Source organism: Lissotriton vulgaris, unplaced genomic scaffold (genome assembly GCF_964263255.1).
Source record: "Lissotriton vulgaris unplaced genomic scaffold, aLisVul1.2 SCAFFOLD_611, whole genome shotgun sequence".
Lineage (NCBI taxonomy): Eukaryota > Metazoa > Chordata > Amphibia > Caudata > Salamandridae > Lissotriton > Lissotriton vulgaris.
The window spans coordinates 595,469-603,083 of NW_028254370.1; positions in this window are offsets into that span (position 1 = coordinate 595,469).

Below are 7,615 nucleotides of genomic sequence, written 5' to 3' on the forward strand. Positions count from 1 at the left end.
ATCATCCATTGCCCCTTCAGCGCTGCCAGTGACGGTACCAAAACAACTACTAACTATCCCTCTCGCCTGCAAGCGCGACACTTCAGATTATTCCAGGTCCCCGAAGCTAAAGAAATGGCTGAGGATGCAGGTATTAGTATTTGATATGCATATTGTCATCATAAGCAACAGGTGTTCTGCTCATCTCTAAATTAGATGAGCCACGCCACCATGTGGCAGTGTCATAAGTGTGGTGATGACAATGAAATGCTGGTGCTGAGCAGCGAAAACAATTAAGTGCTGGTGCCGAGCGCCAGAAACCACTGGCTCAAATTAAGCACTGCCTGTAGGAGACTTGGAGGGAACTTCTGTCTAGCTCTTTTGTTAAACTCATATCATGAGTTTAGCATACAAGGAAGAAGGCCAATTTTTTTACATTCTAAGCCCACACTGAACTCTGCAGTCCTGCCTCCATCTTTTTTCCATGATGCTTCGGGCATTGTTTTACTAACTTGAAATCTGTGGTAAGTGCATATGTGGCACTGTGGTACTTATCTACTGCTGTTCCCTCTGTACCCTACCCTCAGTGCTTAATTTGTGTTGTTGATTGCCGGTGTTCGGTACCGTCACTTATCTCTGAGCACCCACACATATTTATGACATTCAACCACATGGTGGGGCTGTCAGTCTATTTTTGTGCACAGTACACCCAAATAATGTTTACAAATTCAATATGCATTGAAGTTTCAATAATAATACCTCGTTCTGCGCCATTTGATAGCCTTGTGTGACTAAGGAGCAGACAACCGCCAGCCCTATAAGTACTTTTTCTTTTCATTGGAGGGCGATTTCTTCGGCTTTCCCTTGGCGGTGCCTATAAAATAGGCAGCGCCATGGGAACATCAAAGGAAGTTCCAGCACGGCGTGGATAGTGAATTCTGTGCCAAACTGAAACTGTGGTTGCATGCACATGGGGGGCATATGTTGTGCCCCTGTGTACATCCACATGGAGCGAGGCACAAGGGAGCCCTGTAGGGCCCCCTTTCTTTCCTTACTGCCACTGTTTTCATGGAGGAAAAACCACCATGAAATAAGTGGTGGTGAGGAAAGTCGTAATATGCTTGGAGGGACCGTGGCGGTCCTGCCAAGCATATTGATGCCTCTTGACTGCCGTGCAGAGTCGGCAGTCCCAGAGTGCCACGACCACCAAGGTCACATAATGTGGTTGTCAGAGACCACCACCCCACCACTAGCCTGGTGGTCAGAGGACAGCCAGACTTGTTTTCAGCCCCATACAGTATACAAAATTGATGCAATGGTTGGAGTGTGATGGTTAATGGGTATTAGTGTCGCTGGCAATGGGTTGTTCGAGCTGCACTGCTGCCTGTGAAATACTTTGGATTGTATTATAAATTAAGCACTGCCTGCCCTTCCGCAGCACAATTGAACACTAGCTACCTCTCCTCCCTATCTAGCACCCTCGCATATCAACATTTGCTGATAGTGGGTAGGAGCGCACTGCTCGCATGTAACAGCGCCATTACCCCATAGCATCTTGGTAGTTGTCATTCAGGTTTTCACAAAAAGTTCATAGACTTTTTCAGTTAACGCCGTCTTTCAAAATCGTATCTGTAGACACCAGTGTTTTGGGATTGCTCCCTCATCAGTAGAGAATATTTACGAGTTGCAGGACATGCTGCCAATTGTCTCAGGTATAATCCCACTCATAGCATGCAAGCGTTTCAAAGCTTGTCAGTTTTGGGGCGGCTCACAAGAGCCTTTTACCAGTGAAAGTGGTTAAGAGCGCACTGCTTGCATGTAACAGAGCCACTACCCCTTAGCGTTTTGTTAGTTGTTGTTAATTTTTTCACACAAAGTTTATATTATTTTTCAGCTAATGCCATCTTTCAAAAATTTATCTCTAGACACCAGTGTTTCGGGATCCCTCCTTTATTAGTAGATAATATTTACAGGTTGCAGGGCACGCTGCCAATTGTCTCAGGTATTATCCCACTCATAGTGTGCAGGCGTTGCAAAGCTTGTCAGCTTGGGGGCGGCTCACTAGAGACTTTTATCAGTGAAAGTGGGTAGGAGAGGACTGCTTACATGTAACAGCGCCATTACCCCATAGCGAATTACTGACAGAATATCAACGTCAAAAATATCGGAGGCGGAATATCGATGTCAAGAAAATCGAAGTCCTATCCATATTATGGTAAGTACAAAAATATCGGGAAAAAATATTGTTGTCAAAAATATCAGTATTTTTAAATGTATAAAAATAATGTAAAATAAAATAAATAATTCATATATTTATTTAAAATAAACATAGTTAAAAATGTGTTTAAAACTATGAGTGGCAGTTCGGGTTGGACTGTTCCCATGAGGCACAGGGTCAGACTGGTTTGAATATAGCCATGTCTGAACTGGGGTGGCAGAGTGGGCTAAAGAACGGTGATGGATTAAACCCAGATCTTTTGACTGGGTGTGAGTGTTTGATTGGTTCAGATGCTCCGTCCATTACTACCCCTTTTGTACCGCTAAAACTATGAGTAATACATATAATGTAAAAAAAGTAAACATATACATATAAAATATAATATAGAAAACCAATGCTGACCTCTTTAGAAATCAGCGAGACACATGCTCCGGGCTCAAATGAAGGATTTATTTGGCAAACATGCAGTCGCTTCCTGAAGTCTGTGAAACGCCATGGCAGACGCGTTTCTGGCCCCATTGGCCGTCATCAGTGCCAGTCCCACAAGAAAACAAAATTTCAAGCGCTCCAGAGACCACTTCAATATCAGCAGTCCCTTGGCTTCTCCTCCTCCAGGTGAGTGTAATAACAGCGTTGCACCTCCCAGGAGCACTGCCTGATAGAACCTGCAGTCCACGAGGTCCCGTATACCAGTGTATGGGACAACAGACTCACTTTCGTGCCCCCAATTGCTTGGCGCTTCTTGCACTCCACCACAGGGGTCCTGGGCATATTATTCCGGCCATTACCTTCGAATGAACCCTTGTCAGGCAAGGCAATGCCGCCTCCTCTCTCCCCTTCGTGCAGACACACACCAGCTGGTTAGTACCTCTGCTAGGGGGGCGCCGTGTTGTGCTTCTCACACTCCACCACAGTTTTTGCTGATCACACGGAGCTCCCGAACGAGAGGGCGTGCCCCTTGCCGGTATCAGCAGAGACCCGGCTACACATAGAATATAATATATATATATAGAGAGAATAAGATTACAATTAATTAATATATTAACTTATACATTGTTAAAAAACATTTTCTAAATATTAAATACATACATACACATACTACAATAATATAAATACACATATCAAAACTATATATAACAAATTTAAAACAAAATTCAAATATGCATTAACTAAAACAGTAAATATTGGATAGGGGTAAAATGACTATTCCCACTCCAGAGAGTGCAAAAGTAGGGAAAGTGTTGGATAGCCTAGAGGTAAAAATTACTATTCCAGCTCCAGAGAGTGCAACAGTAGGGAAAGTATTGGATAGCATAGGGGTTAAAATTACTATTCCAGCTCCAGAGAGTGCAACAGTAGGAAAAGTGTTGGATAGCATTGCAGTTAAAATTACTATTCCAACTCCAGAGAGTGCAACAGTAGGGAAAGTGTTGGATAGCGTAGGGGTAAAAACTACTATTCCAACTCCAGAGGGTGCAACAGTAGGGAAAGTGTTGGATAGCAATCAATCAAGCAATCAATCAAGATATTTGTATAGCGCGCTACTCACCCGGAGGGTCTCAAGGCGCTTGGGGGAGAGGGGTCCGCTACTGTTCGAACAGCCAGGTCTTGAGTTGCTTCCTGAAGGAGAGGTGGTCTTGGGTCAGACGGAGGTGGATGGGGAGGGAGTTCCAAGTCTTTGCTGCCAGGTAGGAGAAGGATCTTTCTCCCGTGGTGGCTCTTTGGATGCGTGGAACGGCGGCGAGGGCGTGGTTGGTCGATCGTAGCTGGCGGGTGGGAGTGCAGAAGGTCAGGCGGTCGTTGAGGTACCTGGGGCCCAGGTCGTGGAGGGCCTTGTGTGGGTGGGTGAGGAGTCGGAACGTGATTCTCTTGCTGACGGGGAGCCAGTGCAGGTCTCTCAGGTGTCCGGAGATGTGGCTGTGTCGGGGGATGTCCAGGATGAGTCGTGCGGAGGCGTTCTGGATGCGTTGGAGTCTTTTCTGTAGTTTGGCTGTGGTTCCAGTGTAGACGGCGTTTCCGTAGTCCAGTTGGCTGGTGACCGTCTTCCTGGTTTCGGTGGGAATCCATCGTAAGATCTTTTGGAGCATGCGTAGGATCTTGAAACATGACGATGAGACGGCTTTGACTTGTCTGGTGATCGAGAGGGAGGAGTCGAGGATGAAGCCAGGTTGCGTGCGTGGTCCGTTGGTTTGGGTGCGCTGCCCAGGGCAGGGGGCCACCAGGAGTCGTCCCAGGCAGAGGGTGATGATCCAAGGATGAGGACTTCCGTCTTGTCTGAATTCAGTTTCAGGCGGCTGTTCATCATCCACTCGGCTACGTCTTTCATCCCTTCGTGTAGGTTGGTTCTGGCGGTGGCGGGGTCGTTGGTGAGGGAGAGGATCAGCTGGGTGTCGTTGGCGTAGGAGAAGATGTTGAGGTTGTGTTGGCGTGCGATGGCCGTGAGGGGGCTCATGTAGATCTTGAAGAGGGTGGGGCTGAGTGATGATCCTTGTGGTACGCCGGAGATGACTTCGGTGGCCTCGGATCTGAACGGGGGGAGGCGGACTCTCTGGGTTCTTCCGGCGAGGAACGAGATGATCCACTCCAGTGCCTTCTCCTGGATTCCGATGTTGCTGAGGCGCTGCACTAGGGTGCGGTGGCAGACAGTACCGAACGCTGCAGAGAGGTCCAGGAGGATGAGGGCCGCCGTTTCCCCATTGTTGAGCAGGGCTCGGATTTCGTCAGTGGCTGCGATGAGGGCGGTCTCAGTGCTGTGGTTGGCTCGGAAACCAGACTGCGAGTGGTCGAGGGATCCGTTCGTCTCGAGGAAGGCGGCAAGCTGTCTGTTGACGGTCTTCTCAATGACTTTGGCAGGAAAAGGGAGGAGCGAGATGAGGCGGTAGTTCTTGAGGTCGGTGGGGTCCACTGATGGTTTCTTCAGGAGGGCGCTGAGTTCGGCATGCTTCCAGCTCTCCGGGAAGGTGGCGGTGTTGAAGGAGCAGTTGATGATGTTCCAGAGTTGGGGTGCGATGACGGAGTCGGCCTTGTTGAAGACGTGGTGGGGGCATGGGTCGGTTGGTGATCCGGAGTGGGTGGTGTCTTTGGTGCTAACCGGGGTCCAGGCGCGGAGGGTGGTAGTGGGGGGGCGTTGGTTCGGTGGTTGGGTGCGTGGTCTGTGTGCCGAAGCTGTTGTGTATGTCAGCGATCTTGCTGTGGAAGAACGAGGCGAGTGAGACGCAGAGGTCTTGCGAGGGAGTAATGTCGTTGTTTCCGGCGCTGGGGTTGGAGAGCTCTTTGACGATGCTAAAGAGTTCTTGCTGTTGTGGGCGTTGTTGTCTAGTTGTTCCTTGAATGCTGTCTTCTTGGTGGTGTGGATCAGCTGGTGGTGTCTGCGGGTGGCGTGCTTGAGGGCGGTTATGTTGTTTGTAGTCGGGTCTTTGCGCCAGGCTTTCTCGAGGGTACGGCAGTTCTTCTTGGAGTTCTTGAGATCGTCGTTGAACCAAGAGGCTTTCTTGCTGCCGGGCCTGCTGGGATGGTTTTTCAGTGGTGTAAGGTCGTCCGCGCAGTTGGCGATCCACTGTGTGAGGTTGTTGGCTGCTTGGTTGGGGTCCGTTGGGCTGGCGGGAGGGTTCTGGCTCAGGGAAGTGGTGAGCTGGTCGGTTGTGATCTTGTTCCAGCTCCTGCGGGGAACCAGTTGCGGGTGGTGGTGGGTCGTGGTCCTTCTGAAGCTGAAGTGGACGCAGCTGTGGTCTGTCCAGTGGAGTCCGGTGGAGTGGCTGAAGGAGATGTACTTGCTGGAGGAGAAGACTGGGTCAAGCGTGTGTCCGGAGTAGTGGGTGGGGGTGATCACCAGTTGCTTGAGTCCGAGGTTGGCGAGGTTGTCCAGCAGGGCGGCGGTGTTGCTGTCATTGTTGTTCTCCAGGTGGAAGTTGAGGTCCCCTAGGAGGATGTAGTCAGCGGAGGAGAGGGCGTGCGGGCTGATGAAGACTGCGATGTCTTCGCTGAATTGTGTGCGAGGTCCTGGGGGTCTGTAGATGAGGGTGCCTATGAGTGTGGTCTTGGGGTCGGTGTGTATCTGGAAGTGCAGATGTTCGGCGGCTGTGAGGGTGTCGTCGGAGTTGGTCGTGATGCGGATGGTGTTCTTGTGGACGATTGCGATGCCTCCTCCAGTCTGGTTGACGCGGTCCCTCCGGGTGATCTTGTATCCGTCTGGGATGGCGACGGCGATGTCGGGCGCTGAGGAAGCGTTCACCATGTTTCCGTGAGGAAGGCGACGTCTGAAGATCTGGTGTCGAGCAGTTTCCAGAGTTCCACGGCGTGTCTGTGGACGGAGCGGGTGTTGAGCAGGATGCACTTCAGGTGGTTGCTGCTGGTGTTTGGCTTGGCGGGTACGGTGCAGGTCCAGGTGCAGGTGAATTTGCAGGTTTGGCAGGTGAAGGGTCCGTGGGTGCGTCTCAGGGTGCCGTCCGGTGTTGAGTGCGTTGAGGGTGGCGGCGTTGTAAGTCCGGCGGGTGGGCTGGCATCTGTGGGGACCAGGGGTACTGGCGCCGGGCGTGGTCCAGGCGCAGACGGGCGTAGACGTGCTTGCCTTTGGCGCACCCGCTGCGCATGATCGCTGCGCGTTCGTGCGGACTCTGCCATAAATGGAGGGTGGGGGGGTGGAGCAAGGGAGGAGCAGCTAGGAGGGGGGAGCGGGGTGGCGAGTGGGAAGGGGAGCGGTAAACAGAAGGAAACGGGGTGGGGCCGCTGGGGAGCAGCGGTAGGGAGCGGGGAGCGGGGTGGAACAGCGGGAGAAAACGGCGGTAGAAGCACAAAAAGAATCAGGGGCACAACAGTGGAAGCAACGAAAACGAAATCAGGGGCACACAGTTGACGCGAAATACAAATACAAATACAAATACTGGCACAACAGTGAAGCAAATACAATTACTGGCAGCGGAGACCAGGCACACTCAGGATGGGCCACGCGGCGGGTGGAGCGACCGCCTCTGACGAGGTCAGGTCGGTCACAGGTCCCCGCCTCGCGGACACCACCCTAAGTATCCAGTGGGAGGGAGAAGCAGCTGGGAAGCGGGAGCGGGGTGGGGAGTGGGGAGGGGAGCGGTGAACAGAAGGAAACGGGGGTGGGGCCGCGGGGGAGCAGCGGCAGGGAGCGGGGAGCGGGGTGGAACAGCGGGAGAAAACGGCGGTAGAAGCACAAAAATAAACAGGGGCACAACAGTGGAAGCAACGAAAACGAAATCAGGGGCGCAACAGTGGACGTGAAATACAAATACAAATACAAATACTGGCACAACAGTGAAGCAAATACAATTACTGGCAGCGGAAACCGGGCACATTCAGGATGGGCCACGCGGCGGGTGGAGCGACCGGCTCTGACGAGGTCAGGTCGGTCACGTAGGGGTTAAAATTCCTATTCTAACTCCAGAGGGTGCAACA